This window comes from Oryctolagus cuniculus, chromosome 18, assembly GCF_964237555.1.
Source record: "Oryctolagus cuniculus chromosome 18, mOryCun1.1, whole genome shotgun sequence".
Lineage (NCBI taxonomy): Eukaryota > Metazoa > Chordata > Mammalia > Lagomorpha > Leporidae > Oryctolagus > Oryctolagus cuniculus.
This window is the reverse complement of record NC_091449.1, coordinates 65,017,188-65,029,459: the sequence shown is the minus strand read 5'-3', so window position 1 is coordinate 65,029,459 and position 12,272 is coordinate 65,017,188. Positions and strand designations below refer to the sequence as shown.

Sequence of the window (12,272 nt, the reverse complement as noted above, 5' to 3'; positions counted from 1 at the left end):
GAAAAAGAGGGAGAGACAGAGAAGAGACAGATCTTCCAACCACTGGTTCATTCCCCGAATACTTATAACATTCAGGGCTGGGCCAGGCTGAGGCTAGGAGCCAGGAACTTCATCTGGGTCTCCCACGTGACATGAGTGGCAGGAACCCAAATACTTGGGGCATTATTACTATTCATATTGATTAAACAATGAAATGATGATTACATGATACAGGGAGCTAAAAAAAGATATTACTGGAATCAATTTCTTTTTTTAAATACAACTATCAGAAAATGTAAATGTATTTATGTGCCTCACTTGATATTTCTATGGATAATGCTCCTATAAATTTCTTCCTAGATGACCTCAATAATCCCCATGTTACTTTATATTGATAAATCTAAAGTGTGTATTTCTAGGTCTGAAGATGAGACTCCTCCAGCCATCTGACTTTGCTGATACCTGCACTTAGGCATCTCCGATTTCTCACACTGACTGAGGGTGCTCAAACCCCGGTTCTCTCTGCTTGGCTGTTTGTTTTGTTTGTTTTGTTTTTGACAGGCAGAGTGGACAATGAGAGAGAGACAGAGAGAAAGGTCTTCCTTTGCCATTGGTTCACCCTCTAATGGCCGCTGTGGCCGGCGCTGCACTGATCCGAAGGCAGGAGCCAGGTGCTTCTCCTGGTCTCCCATGGGGTGCAGGGCCCAAGCACTTGGGCCATCCTCCACTGCCCTCCCTGGCCACAGCAGAGAGCTGGCCTGGAAGAGGGGCAACCAGGACAGAATCCGGCGCCCCGACCGGGACTAGAACCCAGTGTGCTGGCGCCACAAGGTGGAGGATTAGCCTAGTGAGCCGCGGCGCTGGCCTTGTCTGTTCTCTCCACAGTGCATCTCCCTGTTCTGAACCTCTGCCACAAGACGAGCTGCACACCTGGGGGAAGGGACGGCACTCAGTCTCTAGCAGCTTCAGGAGGCCAGGAATGGACTCACTCCTAGAGCCTCTGGCAGGAACCAGTTCTGCCAGCTCCTCGATTTTACGTTTTCAAAGGTTTATTAACTTATCTGAAAGGTGGACTTACAGGGGTTGGGGCAGACGGATCTCTCACCCACTGGCTCATTCCCCAGATGGCACCACTTGCCGAGGCCACATCCAGGAGCTCCATCCGGGTGGGCGGTAGGAACTCAAGCGCTTGAGCCACCATTTGCTGCATCCCTGGCGCATTAGCAGGGAGCCGGGTAAAAAGCAGGGCGGCCAGGACTCGAACCAGCACTTGGATACGGGACGTGGTGTCTCAACCTTGACTTGATCCTAGTGAGATGTACCTTGAACTTCTGACTTCCAAAAGTACAAGAGCAAAGTGTGTGCTGTCTGAGCACAAAGTGTGTGGCGGCTTTTCATAGCACAACAGAGGAAACCAACAGAGATCAATGACACTCGCCTTGCCTGACTGCCCCATGACAGCCATTACCAAGGCCTGTCTGCCCCCCAGTTACACCTTACACCGATCCACTTCTCCCCACCTCCACTGGTACAGCCTTAGAACAACATCCAACATAGTTTTTCCACAGTACGAATTAAAAATGACTACAAATTCCTTCCCAATCTTGCCACGAAGAAGCAGAGTTTATCTCCTCGACTCATGAGTGTGACACAGTCCGGGGCCACCTTGAGCAACAGTGCAGTGAGGCTGTGTAACTCCCAGGGCAGGGTGAGAAGAGAGCTATAGTTTCTGCTTACACGTGCTTGGACAGCTCCCTCTGGGAGCCCACCACCATGTGAGACATCAGATTAGCTCTGACGAAGCCCAAGATAGCACCCAGGCAGAAGCCACACGAAGAAGCACCGCAGTGCCAGGTGCACGGTGCAGCCATCTCGGATCTTCCTTAGCAGCTGGCCACAGCGGAGTCCAACACCCAGGCGACTCCGGTTGGAGCCTGCTGGAATTGCTGACCCACAGAAATGTGGTCAGACTAAAAGGGCCATTGTCTGATGTTTCTAAGTTTGGGGTGGTGTCTTCTACAACATGAGTAACCAAAGAGCTCTCATCCACCCATCACACAGCAGCCAGCATCTTATGGTTATTCCAAGACTCTCCTTTGCCTCCTGTTACACAGAGACAGAGGTAAACTGGGCCTCTGTCCTTTCTCACGCTTCCCACTGCTCCTTGGAATGCAGCCATGAGACACTGCAAGAATCATTGGATATTTATGGTCTAACAGCTATTCAATTAGAAATGTACTTATTAATTTAATATCCCCTTACGACACACGGATACTGTGCCAGACATTAAGCTCTGAGTGAAGTAAGGAGCCATTGGGAATGGGAAAGAGACAAGAAGAAAAGAAGCCATGCTTTTAACAACTGGCAGTTGTGACTGATGGCTTTGTATGGAAACCACTCCACCCTGGGTGTTCCCAGTGAATGGGACGAGATGAGAACGGCATCTCCACCAAGGTGATCCTTACCCAGACACGTACAAGAGAAGATCCTTGCAATTATCTTCTCTCTGTGCATATGTCGTGCCCAGATCCAGTGTCCAAGAGGGATCACCAAGCTCCATCCTGTTCTAACATCTCAGCCGGCTGGTGCCAACCATTTTGCTTACATAATTCCTTTTCTTTCATTCCCTTTTTCTCCATAAATTGTACCTGGCCCGGGCTCACTATCTCAGCTTACAGCCTCGAACCCCAGACCCCACAGCTTCCTGAGAGGGCCCTCCAGCATGTGACCATCTGCTTGCTGGCTGTGAAACCTCAGTGCCGACATCACCATGGGCACTAACAGCATTGGCAGACACAGTCAAAGACTTTTCAACGCCACTGGGACAGAGGTCCTTCGGGGCTGCCGTGTTTAGGGTGGGGTTTCATGATTTTTGTTGTTTCCACTCATTTTACATACTTATCATTTGTGGGGAATCTCCGGCTTCATTTAGCTGTCATGCAAACAGCAAACACAAGCTCTTTAGTGTCCAAGTTGCTTGGTGACAACCCCACAGCTGGTGCCCTAGAGGCTCTGACGTGGGGGTCCCCCAGTACCTGGGAGCATGCCTGGCCTAGAACACCGTGATGGGGGGAGGGGAGAGAAATTCTGAGTGGGAGAAGGCACTGCTCCCTGTGTTTATACAGCAGTAACCTCACCCCATTGTACTCCCTGGTTGGTGTAGGAAGGTCACAGGGAATCAGAAACGGGATTCACATAAACAGCAAATCTTGGAACACACATGGTGCTATTTAAGGGACACAGAAAATCCACCCAGCCCAACGTGGCCTCTGAGGGCTGCTGTGGAGTCTCAGCTGTGTAGCATTGTCTCAGGAGAAGGTTAAGAAAACACTACATCAACAGACAAACAATGCAACATCAGAGGCTGGAAGCACATCAACCCAGAGTGTGGGGACCTGCGTTCGAGACCCCATCTCGGCTACCGTACTCTACAACCCTGGGCAAGATTCTGACGTCAGAGAGACCAAGACTGGGCTTCTCATCCGTGGACAGGGAGGCCAATGTACGAGTCCATCCATGGGTCCCATGTTCATGCAGCCACGAGTCACTTATTAAGCACCCACTGAATGCCAGGCTCTCTGCCAGACTGTGCAGGAGGGAGAGCCTTTACACTGAGCAAAAAGACCTCAGGGACAGGGCACCCAGGTGAGAGAAACGGCAGGTGTACGGGACAGGGCACGCAGGTGAGAGAAACGGCAGGTGTACGGGACAGGGCACCCAGGTGAGAGAAATGGCAGGTGTAGGGGACAGGGCACCCAGGTGAGAGAAACGGCAGGTGTAGGGGACAGGGCACCCAGGTGAGAGAAACGGCAGGTGGTACAGGCTTGAGTGGGGCATTGAGAAGAAAACACAGGGGGGGCCACGTGGAGGCAAGTGGAGGCAAGTGCAGCCTACGTGCAGCTCTGCAGAGGGCAAGTGTCCCAGGTGCAGCCAGGAGTCGCAGCAGGCAGTGAGCACGCAGGGCGCGTAGGAGAGACGGGAGCTGCTACCCTCTTCTTTATTTACCTAAGCCGGTGTGTCCCAACTCAGCTGACCAAGGGGCTCAGCCAGTGAGGGGAAGACACACGTTTAGGGGTTTAGGAGAGCAGGTTCTGGGCTAAGATCCAAGTCCAGTCCAAGTCTGGGAGATTGACAACTTCTAAGTTAGGAGAGACAGGGCATAGTTCTTAACTACCCCAATCCTCTGTGCCCTTGTGTGAATCTGATAACATCAGATGAGTTAACAGAAGGAGAGCACCAGGCCCAGTTCCTGGCTCCACGTGAGGACTCACAAATGCCAGGAAGCCCGACGTTCCCTTCCTTCCTCTTCCGCTCTTCCTCTTCTTAAAGAGGCCTGCAATTTGTTAACCAAGCCAGGCCTGGGTCCTCTGTAAAAATATTGGATTTTCAAGAAGGAAGGTCTCTACCATCATCTCTCAGACTGTGCCAAAGGTTCTAGTTTAGTCCAGTGAAATAAAAAAAGGCAAAAAAAAAAAAAAAGCATCCATTTTCTCTCTCCCTATTACAAGATTGTCAGTTAAAGGGACATTGACAAAACAAGAAGCCTGCCTCTGAAACCATGGCTCCTTTGGAATGGAGGGGCCGAAGCCTTGGATCTCAGAGACAGAGAAATAGAAAGGTTTGAGTGAGTCACACACCTGTTCGCTTGACAAGGCCTGGGCACGCCTGTCTTCAAGCCCTAATGAAGATACCATGTGTGTCGGGAACCTTATCAACCCTCTAAGGTCCAGTCGTCCTCTGACTGACCTGTCACAGAACAGCTGGGCAGGCACTCAGGTGGTCAGATAACCCTGTGCCTGCTCCGTCAGGCAGGTGAGGTTGTGCACCCCCCCAAGACGCACTGACACACCAGGTGTTCCCTTGTCCCGGCCACTGCTGGTGTCACAGGAGCTATGCCACATGGCTCCTTGTGGCTCTCCCAGAGTGTACCCTGAGCTGAGCTGGATGCCGGTCAGCCTGCCTGGGACCTTGTCCAACCCATGGAGGAACCTGTTGAAAACACAAGGCAGGCGACACCCCCAGGCCACCCATAAGGAATGGGGAGCTTGTGCATGTCGGCTGCGGCCCCTCCGTCTTTTGGGTGGATGATTCCTCATAGAGTTGAAGAAATTAACCCTAGTGCCTACAGAATTAGAGAGCTTTTTCCTTTTGTTCCTTTTTTGACTAACTTTTTCTCCTCCCCTGCCTGCCTCGCCCTCTCCTTTTCACAGGCTTCTGCTACCTGGGCCCAGCTCCCAGAAGAAGCGCCTGCCGGCAAGCCCCTGTCTAAGGCTTTGCTCTCTGGGGAATTCAGCCGCAGGCAGGGACAGAACACCCAGCACATCCACTTGTGAATGAGAATGAACCAGCACACGGCAAGGGGTCCCACCAGGCTGGAAAGCGAAAAAGCAAAGCAAAGCAGGAAAATACTTTTGCAAGGCTTTGAGGGGGTGCTAGGAGGGAGCGGTGCAGCAGCAGACGTTTCCGTGGGGCCCCACGTGGTGTTCTCAGATTGCACAGTTGTTTTAAAGACCAACTTGGAGGCTGACATCAAGAGCTTTCCAGTTTATAGTGTGCTCTTTTTTTTTTTTTTTTCTTTTTGTCTTTCCCACATGTGCAGTGCATTTTGGCGGGAGATTCTTACACTGGAGGAACAGCATGACAGGAACAGTGCTGTCATTGTCTCCGGGCACAGCCAGGGGAGGTCAGGACAGGAGCCTGGCTTCCAGGACCCGGTCCTCCTCGCTCATGCCACCCTCAGCACCCCAGGTGGGATTCTGACTAGTGCCCTCGTCAGAGTAAACATCTCTTGTCATCAGCGAGGTCACACACACACAGACACACACATGCTGGAAAAAAGAGAAATGAATTATTTGACACCCACATGTTGAAGCACAGAAAAAGCAAACCATCAGAGAAGAACAAATATTTTTCTAGAAGTATTGGCCAGTGGCACACAGGCAGAGAACTGCACTTGAATCAAACACAGGGGCTCAGCTATCCAGGCCTCTTGACTTGGTGAGTGAAGCAAACTTAGCGTTTCCACAATAAAAAGCAAAGACGGAGCCTTGACATCTCCTGTGACAAAGGAGAGAGGCTGAAGTTAGACCCTAAACCCAGCACAGAGATGCAGCGACAAGGCTCAACAAGCTAAATCTGTATTTAGGGCTAAGCATGCTACTTAATGATTTTTATTTTTAAGACAGTAAAGACTTCAAGGATTTAAAATTATTCTTAGAGTCGTTTGTGTGCCGTGATAGCCCCAGACACATTCTGTTTTATTTAATCCTGGGGAAGGTCTTTCCCTACTCCATTTTAGTGTCTCTACAGTTAGGGACGAGTCTCGCAGTTCATGTTAGGGGAGCACATGACAAGTTGCAGCGTCAGCATCGTTGTTCCTTGTGGCGGAATCGTGGGCTGCAGAGTGATGTCCTGTCAGTGACTGCACGCGTGACTGCGGTCCCTCGACACGGGACGGAGCTCAAAGATTCCCGTTGCCTGGTGACCAAGAAGCCACCGCACGTTTAGATACCCAAACGCCACTGTGTTTCCACTGCCTCTGGTGCTCAGCGCAGTAACCTGCTGTACCAGGGATGGCAGGGAGCAACAGGTTATCCCAGGTGTGCAGCAGGCTAGACCACTTAGGTGTGTGTTAGTTAACCTTACGATGGGTGCACCAAGATGAAGTCAGCTCACGACACACTTCTCAGAACGTCATCCCACCATTCAGCGGCATGTGATTCTATTTGTGTAACACACGAGTTGACTCTGACACCACTCGGGACTTCTTCCCCTGCGCACTTCTGGAGTGGGGGAGGGGTTCTCCCAGGAGAGCACTGCCAGGCGTTTAGACGGCACAGGCCAGAGTGATGGGTGATACAGGAGGCCAGAGCCTGGCTACTGAGGGCTTTGTGTGTCAGGATGAAGAGCTGGAGCGACAGCCTCACTGATGAGCTGTGTTCCTCTCACACCACAGAGTGACGGCAAGAAAGAGTATCCAGTCACTCCTATGCCGTCGTGATGTCTGTTTTTAATTCAATCACACAGTATATCCTTCGTATACTGAACTGCAGAGATGCTCAAGTGCCCTCAGACACCTGTGTCACCAGCGTGGAGGTGGAGATTTCCAACTCGGCCATCACACCGGGAACCTCCCTCTGGCCAGTTTGCGTCAGCATCCTTCCTAAGGTAAGGTCCGTCCTGATTTCTCAGAACCACCACACGTTAGTTCTGCCTGCCAGTAAACTTCAGCTACGTGGAGTTTCTCCTCCACGGGGATTTTTTCCTGCCATCTTACACCTGTGAGGTCCATCCACACTCCTGACACTTGGGCCATCTTCCATTGTTCTACCTAGGCCATCAGCGGGGAGCTGGATGGGAAGTGGAGCAGCCGGGACTTGAACCAGCGCCCATTTGGGATGCAGGCGTCACAAGCAGCAGCTTTGCCCGCCGTGCCACAACACCAGCCCCTACCAGCACTTTTTCAGATACTTCCACACACTGTCCAACATTTATATGCATCAGGATTTACCCACCTGTCTCCTGGTGAGCTTTTGAATTGTATCTAGATCTTAACCACTATAAACAGTGCTGTTGTCAACATGCTTGTGTCTTTTGGTGTCCATATGAACACAGTTCCTCCAGAGACAGATCTCAAGTATAATTTCTGGGTCCTAAAATGTTCAGCTTTGCAGTGTGTGAGAGTTCTGGTTACTCTACCCTCTTGCCAACACTTGTGCTGTTAGAGTAGTTTTCCCCCCCAGGTCATTATGGAGTGTGTAACAGTGACTCTGCATAATTCCTGTAGTCTTACGTGACATTTCCTTGATAATATGTTAAAAGTCTTTTTATATATTTGGTGGTCATTGAGAAGCTCTCTGTGAAAAAGCCTAGGACAAGAGCTGTGGCACAGCAGGTAAAGCCACCACCTGCAGTGCCAGCAACCCATATAGGCACCAGTTTGAGTCCCAGCTGCTCCACTTTCAATCCAGCTCCCTGTTAATGGCCTGGGAAAAGCAGCAGAAGATGGTCCAAGTGCTTGGGCCCTATGCCCACATGGGAGACCCAGGAGAAGTTTCTGCAACCTGGCTTCAGCCTGTCCTAGCTCTGGCCATTGCGGCCACTGGGTGAGTGAATCAGTGCATGGAAGAATCTCTCTCTCCTGGCCGGCACCACAGCTCACTAGGCTAATCCTCCGCCTTGTGGCGCCGGCACACCGGGTTCTAGTCCTGGTCAGGGTACCGGATTCTGTCCCGGTTGCCCCTCTTCCAGGCCAGCTCTCTGCTGTGGCCAGGGAGTGCAGTGGAGGATGGCCCAAGTACTTGGGCCCTGCACCCCATGGGAGACCAGGAGAAGCACCTGGCTCCTGCCATCAGATCAGCGCGGTGCGCCGGCCGCAGTGCACCAGCCACGGCGGCCATTGGAGGGTGAACCAACAGAAGGAAGACCTTTCTCTCTGTCTCTCTCTCTCTCTCACTGTCCACTCTGCCTGTCAAAAAAAAAAAAAAATCTCTCTCCTCTCTCTGCCTTTCAAACAAATAAAATAAATATTTAAAAAAGAATCCTATCCCCAATTTTATACAGGTTCTCTGTCCTGTGGTAGTTTGTAAAGTTTGTTAGTGTATCTTGGATAATAAATGCCCTACGGCAAACAAATATATTACAAATATCTTTCCTACTCCAGAACCTATCTTTTATCTTTCTCAAGCATATGCTTTGGTGAGTACAGATTTTTACTTAAAGAAAAGTCTGATTTATTTATCTTCTTGTATGCACTTGCAAGAGAGGTTGGCTTATAATTTCTCTTTCTGTCAATGTTCATTTCAGGAATGTGCTGGTCTTTAAAAGGAGACTGGAAAGGAATTCACTCTTTATATTTTCCGGAAGAGTTTTGTATGACTTGGATAGTTTCTTCTTTAAGACTTTGGTACAGTTCTCCATGAAGCCATCTGTCTTGGGAGCTTAACAGATCGTAGAGTATTAATACAGGGGAGATTATTCAGATTGTCTATTTGTACACTTCAATGCATGGCACTTTTACTTGTTAAAGAGAACTTGTCAACTTTGTGTAAATTCAAGTTGAGTTTATAAACATCCTCACAATCCTAGAGACTGGAAAACCCCGACTGATGCCTCTTTGACATGGCTTTCATGAGCGACCGTGTCCGTCTTCCTTCTTTTCCCACGGCCACTCTTCCCAAAGCCTCTTTCAAAGAACCAACTCGAGGCTTTATTGGTTTCTTTCCGATTGCACATCCTCTTGCTGTGTTGCGTTATCATTTTCTTAGGGCTCAGCTTCCTGTTCTCTGATTTCTATGTGCATTCGGGCTGTAGACTTCTCCTGACATTCCATCCAAACTGCCTTGCGCCACCTGCAACGCTTTCTCATTCTACCCAGGACTACTTCACGTGTACTGCCTACTTTCTAAGCATGCGACTCTCCAGTTGTCTTTGTTGCTGCTTTCTGGTCTAAATGTACAATGATTTGAACACGTTCTCTGTGTGACTTTTGTCTTCTGAAATCTATTGGGGTGCATTTTATGACCAGCAGATGTTGCGTTGGTAATTGTTCTATTAAAAAGGACACATACTCTGCAGTTTTAGGTGTGTTATATACATTATTGAAATGCTCATTATCTTTGTTTACAGCTGGGCTAATTGATACATCATCTATGGAGAGTCCTGCGAGGATGATGTGTTTTTCTCTCTCTACTATTAGTTCTTCCTTATGGGTTAGTTTTGTTCTATGTCTGTTACTGGATGTATTCCAATTTAGGGTCATTATGCCTGCCTGCTGTATGGTTTTGGAAATGTGAGATGTCCCTCTTTATCTGAGCAATACTTCCTGTAAAGTCTGATAACAGCATAGGCACACCAATGTGCTTTTGGCTACCATTGACACGATAAGTTTCTTTAAATTGTTTCACTTTTAATCTTTCTGAAGCTTTGCACTTAAGGTGGATATCATTTCAGCAATATACGGCAACTGTTTTAAAGCCCAGTCTACAGCCTGCTTGTCCCTTTACATTCCTGGGTTCTCGTGTGCTTCTCCTATATGTCACCAGCCTGGAAACCATCTCATTGCAAGTGGATGCTGTGTGCTTTCTCCTAACGCGAGTGCATCTCCTCACACACCGAGGGAGAGACTGTCTACAAAGGAGGACACACAGAAACCAAAAAAAAAAAAAAAACAAAAACAAAAAAAACAGAAACAGGGAGGCTGATTCTTCCCAACATTCCGTATGAAGCGCCCGTCTTTTCAGTTCCTGGATTTAAAGTCCCAGTCCTCCACTCCCGGGAGCTTCAGCTGGGAATGCCGCATGCGCTACAACACGGCCAACACTCATTCTCTCCCTGCTGGGAGTGCGTGCCGGGCACTGCGCTGAGACCCCAGGGGCCTTCTCTCATGCAACTCCCACAGTACTCGAGGTAAGGACTATTTTTATTCCTATTCCACTGACAGGAAAAGTTACCTCCTAAAGAGTTTAAAAGAATTTGTCCCAAATCACAGGGCTGACAAACTGCACAGCTGAGACTTCAACCCAGGGATTCCAGCTCCAGGGACTGAGCTAGGAGACGCTGCACCTACCGCCTGTTTCACTAAGTCTTCCTACGCGGAAAGACCCGCAGGATACCACTACGCTGGCCCAGTCTGCTCGACCAATTCCCTGTTCTGAAAACTGCTCTGTGAAATGTCCATTTCGTTGCTGGTGGTCTGTCTTTTCTTACTCGAGGTCTCATTTCCCAGGGTTCCGGTTTTGCTTTTCTGAATGTTCTTCAATGTCTTATGAATCTTCACAGCACATTTTCTAGAAAAGCGTGGATTGCAGTCTTCTGCCACACGCGTTAGAATTCAGGAGAAGAAAATGTATGAACCTGAATTGTTAATCTTACACCTTATTTCTATAGGACGCTGGGCTTTTCTTGCTACAAAAATGTTGACAGTTTGGATTTATCACAATGCATTCAGAAACCTTGAGGTTTTATAACAGAAAATAATGTATCATTAGGCGCTCTGAAAGCATAATGAGGCATTTACTACTTCTTGCTCATTTTGGTAAAGGTTTCCAGAAATAAACATTAACTCACATGAACTTGGCGTATGGATCATTCATGAAGTCAGCAGAGAATGCACACTATAGTTAGCTGCTTGAATTATTTCTCCATAAATTATTCATGCTTCTAATTTATCTAACCGTTTTCTTTCTCTCTACAATATCTGAATTATTCTCATTTCCACATGACATGAGTGTATTAGCATCAACAGAGATAAAGTTAACCCAGGAAAGGAGAGAGAGAAGAAATTAAACGGTTGGCCAAAGGGGCCATTGCCAAAGTCAGTCAGAGAGAGAAGTCATCGCAGGGAAGAGAGTTGTATCTCTCAGGGGACGCACCGAACATTTTGGTCTTATTTTCCCCAGGCATATGAATACTTCATCCTTAACGACACAAGAAATCACGTGGTAAGAACTGCCAGGGATAATTGGAACTACATCTGTTGGGAGGGAGAAGGAGCCTTGGCTCTGGCTGTGGGGTCAATAGCCACCGGTCTGCCGGGAGGTCGCCCTCTGCACGCAACCGGGCACCTCTCCAAACCTTCCTCAGTCCCGTAGAGATCCAGTGACACAGTCCCTTCACTCCTCACCCTTGCAAATGAGGGGACTTCACAGGCTTCATGGCAATCAAAAGCTAAGTTTATTTGGGGGCAGAAATATTTTTGAAATCCCTGCATACCTTTCTTCGTAACACAGATTTTTCCTGAAGTTTTTGAAAACCCTTCATATGCATGAATTTTGAAGTATTTTGCACCAAAATAAACATCTTCTAACCACATTTCCAAGAAACTCTAAAAATCACTCTTGTATATCATGTTTCTATGGCATTATTTTCACTATAGTTAATTATAAAGCTTAAAGAAAAAATAAATCCATAGCAACAGCTTCACCTATTGGCGTACAGCATTTGTTCGGCTAAAAATATGTTTTCAGATATTAAGAGCTGATGGTTCTGTTCCTGTCACAATGCCTAAACTGGCCCATTCTCTATACCAAGCCTATCTCAACCACTTACACCAGCCATGAGAGAGAGAGGTGGACAGGACTTCAGCATTTTGCATGGCTTTGGGGCAGAAGCAGCCTCAGGCTGGGGTGGGGGTGGGGAGGATCACCTGAGGTGGGGGGCGGGGCTGGAGGGGTGAACAGAACCGACAGGGTGGACAGGGTGTGGCTACTCTTGATACTGCTCAGTAGGCAGTAGGAAGCCCGGCAGGTTTTCAACAGGGCGGGACGCCAGCCTTGCTATTCCCAGGGAAGTCA

General features: G+C 48.7%; 1 protein-coding gene and 1 long non-coding RNA gene across 5 annotated transcripts in view; one reads left to right on the top strand and one right to left on the bottom strand.

Annotated features, from left to right (window-relative positions):
* CDH13 (cadherin 13) overlaps positions 1 to 12,272 on the bottom strand; it is a 1,467,366-nt gene that overhangs the window by 599,775 nt on the left and 855,319 nt on the right. The window lies entirely within an intron of this gene.
* Positions 10,254 to 11,051, top strand: LOC138846591 (uncharacterized). The gene is made up of 2 exons (XR_011384127.1): positions 10,254 to 10,386; positions 10,469 to 11,051. It is a non-coding gene; the product is annotated as an uncharacterized lncRNA (long non-coding RNA).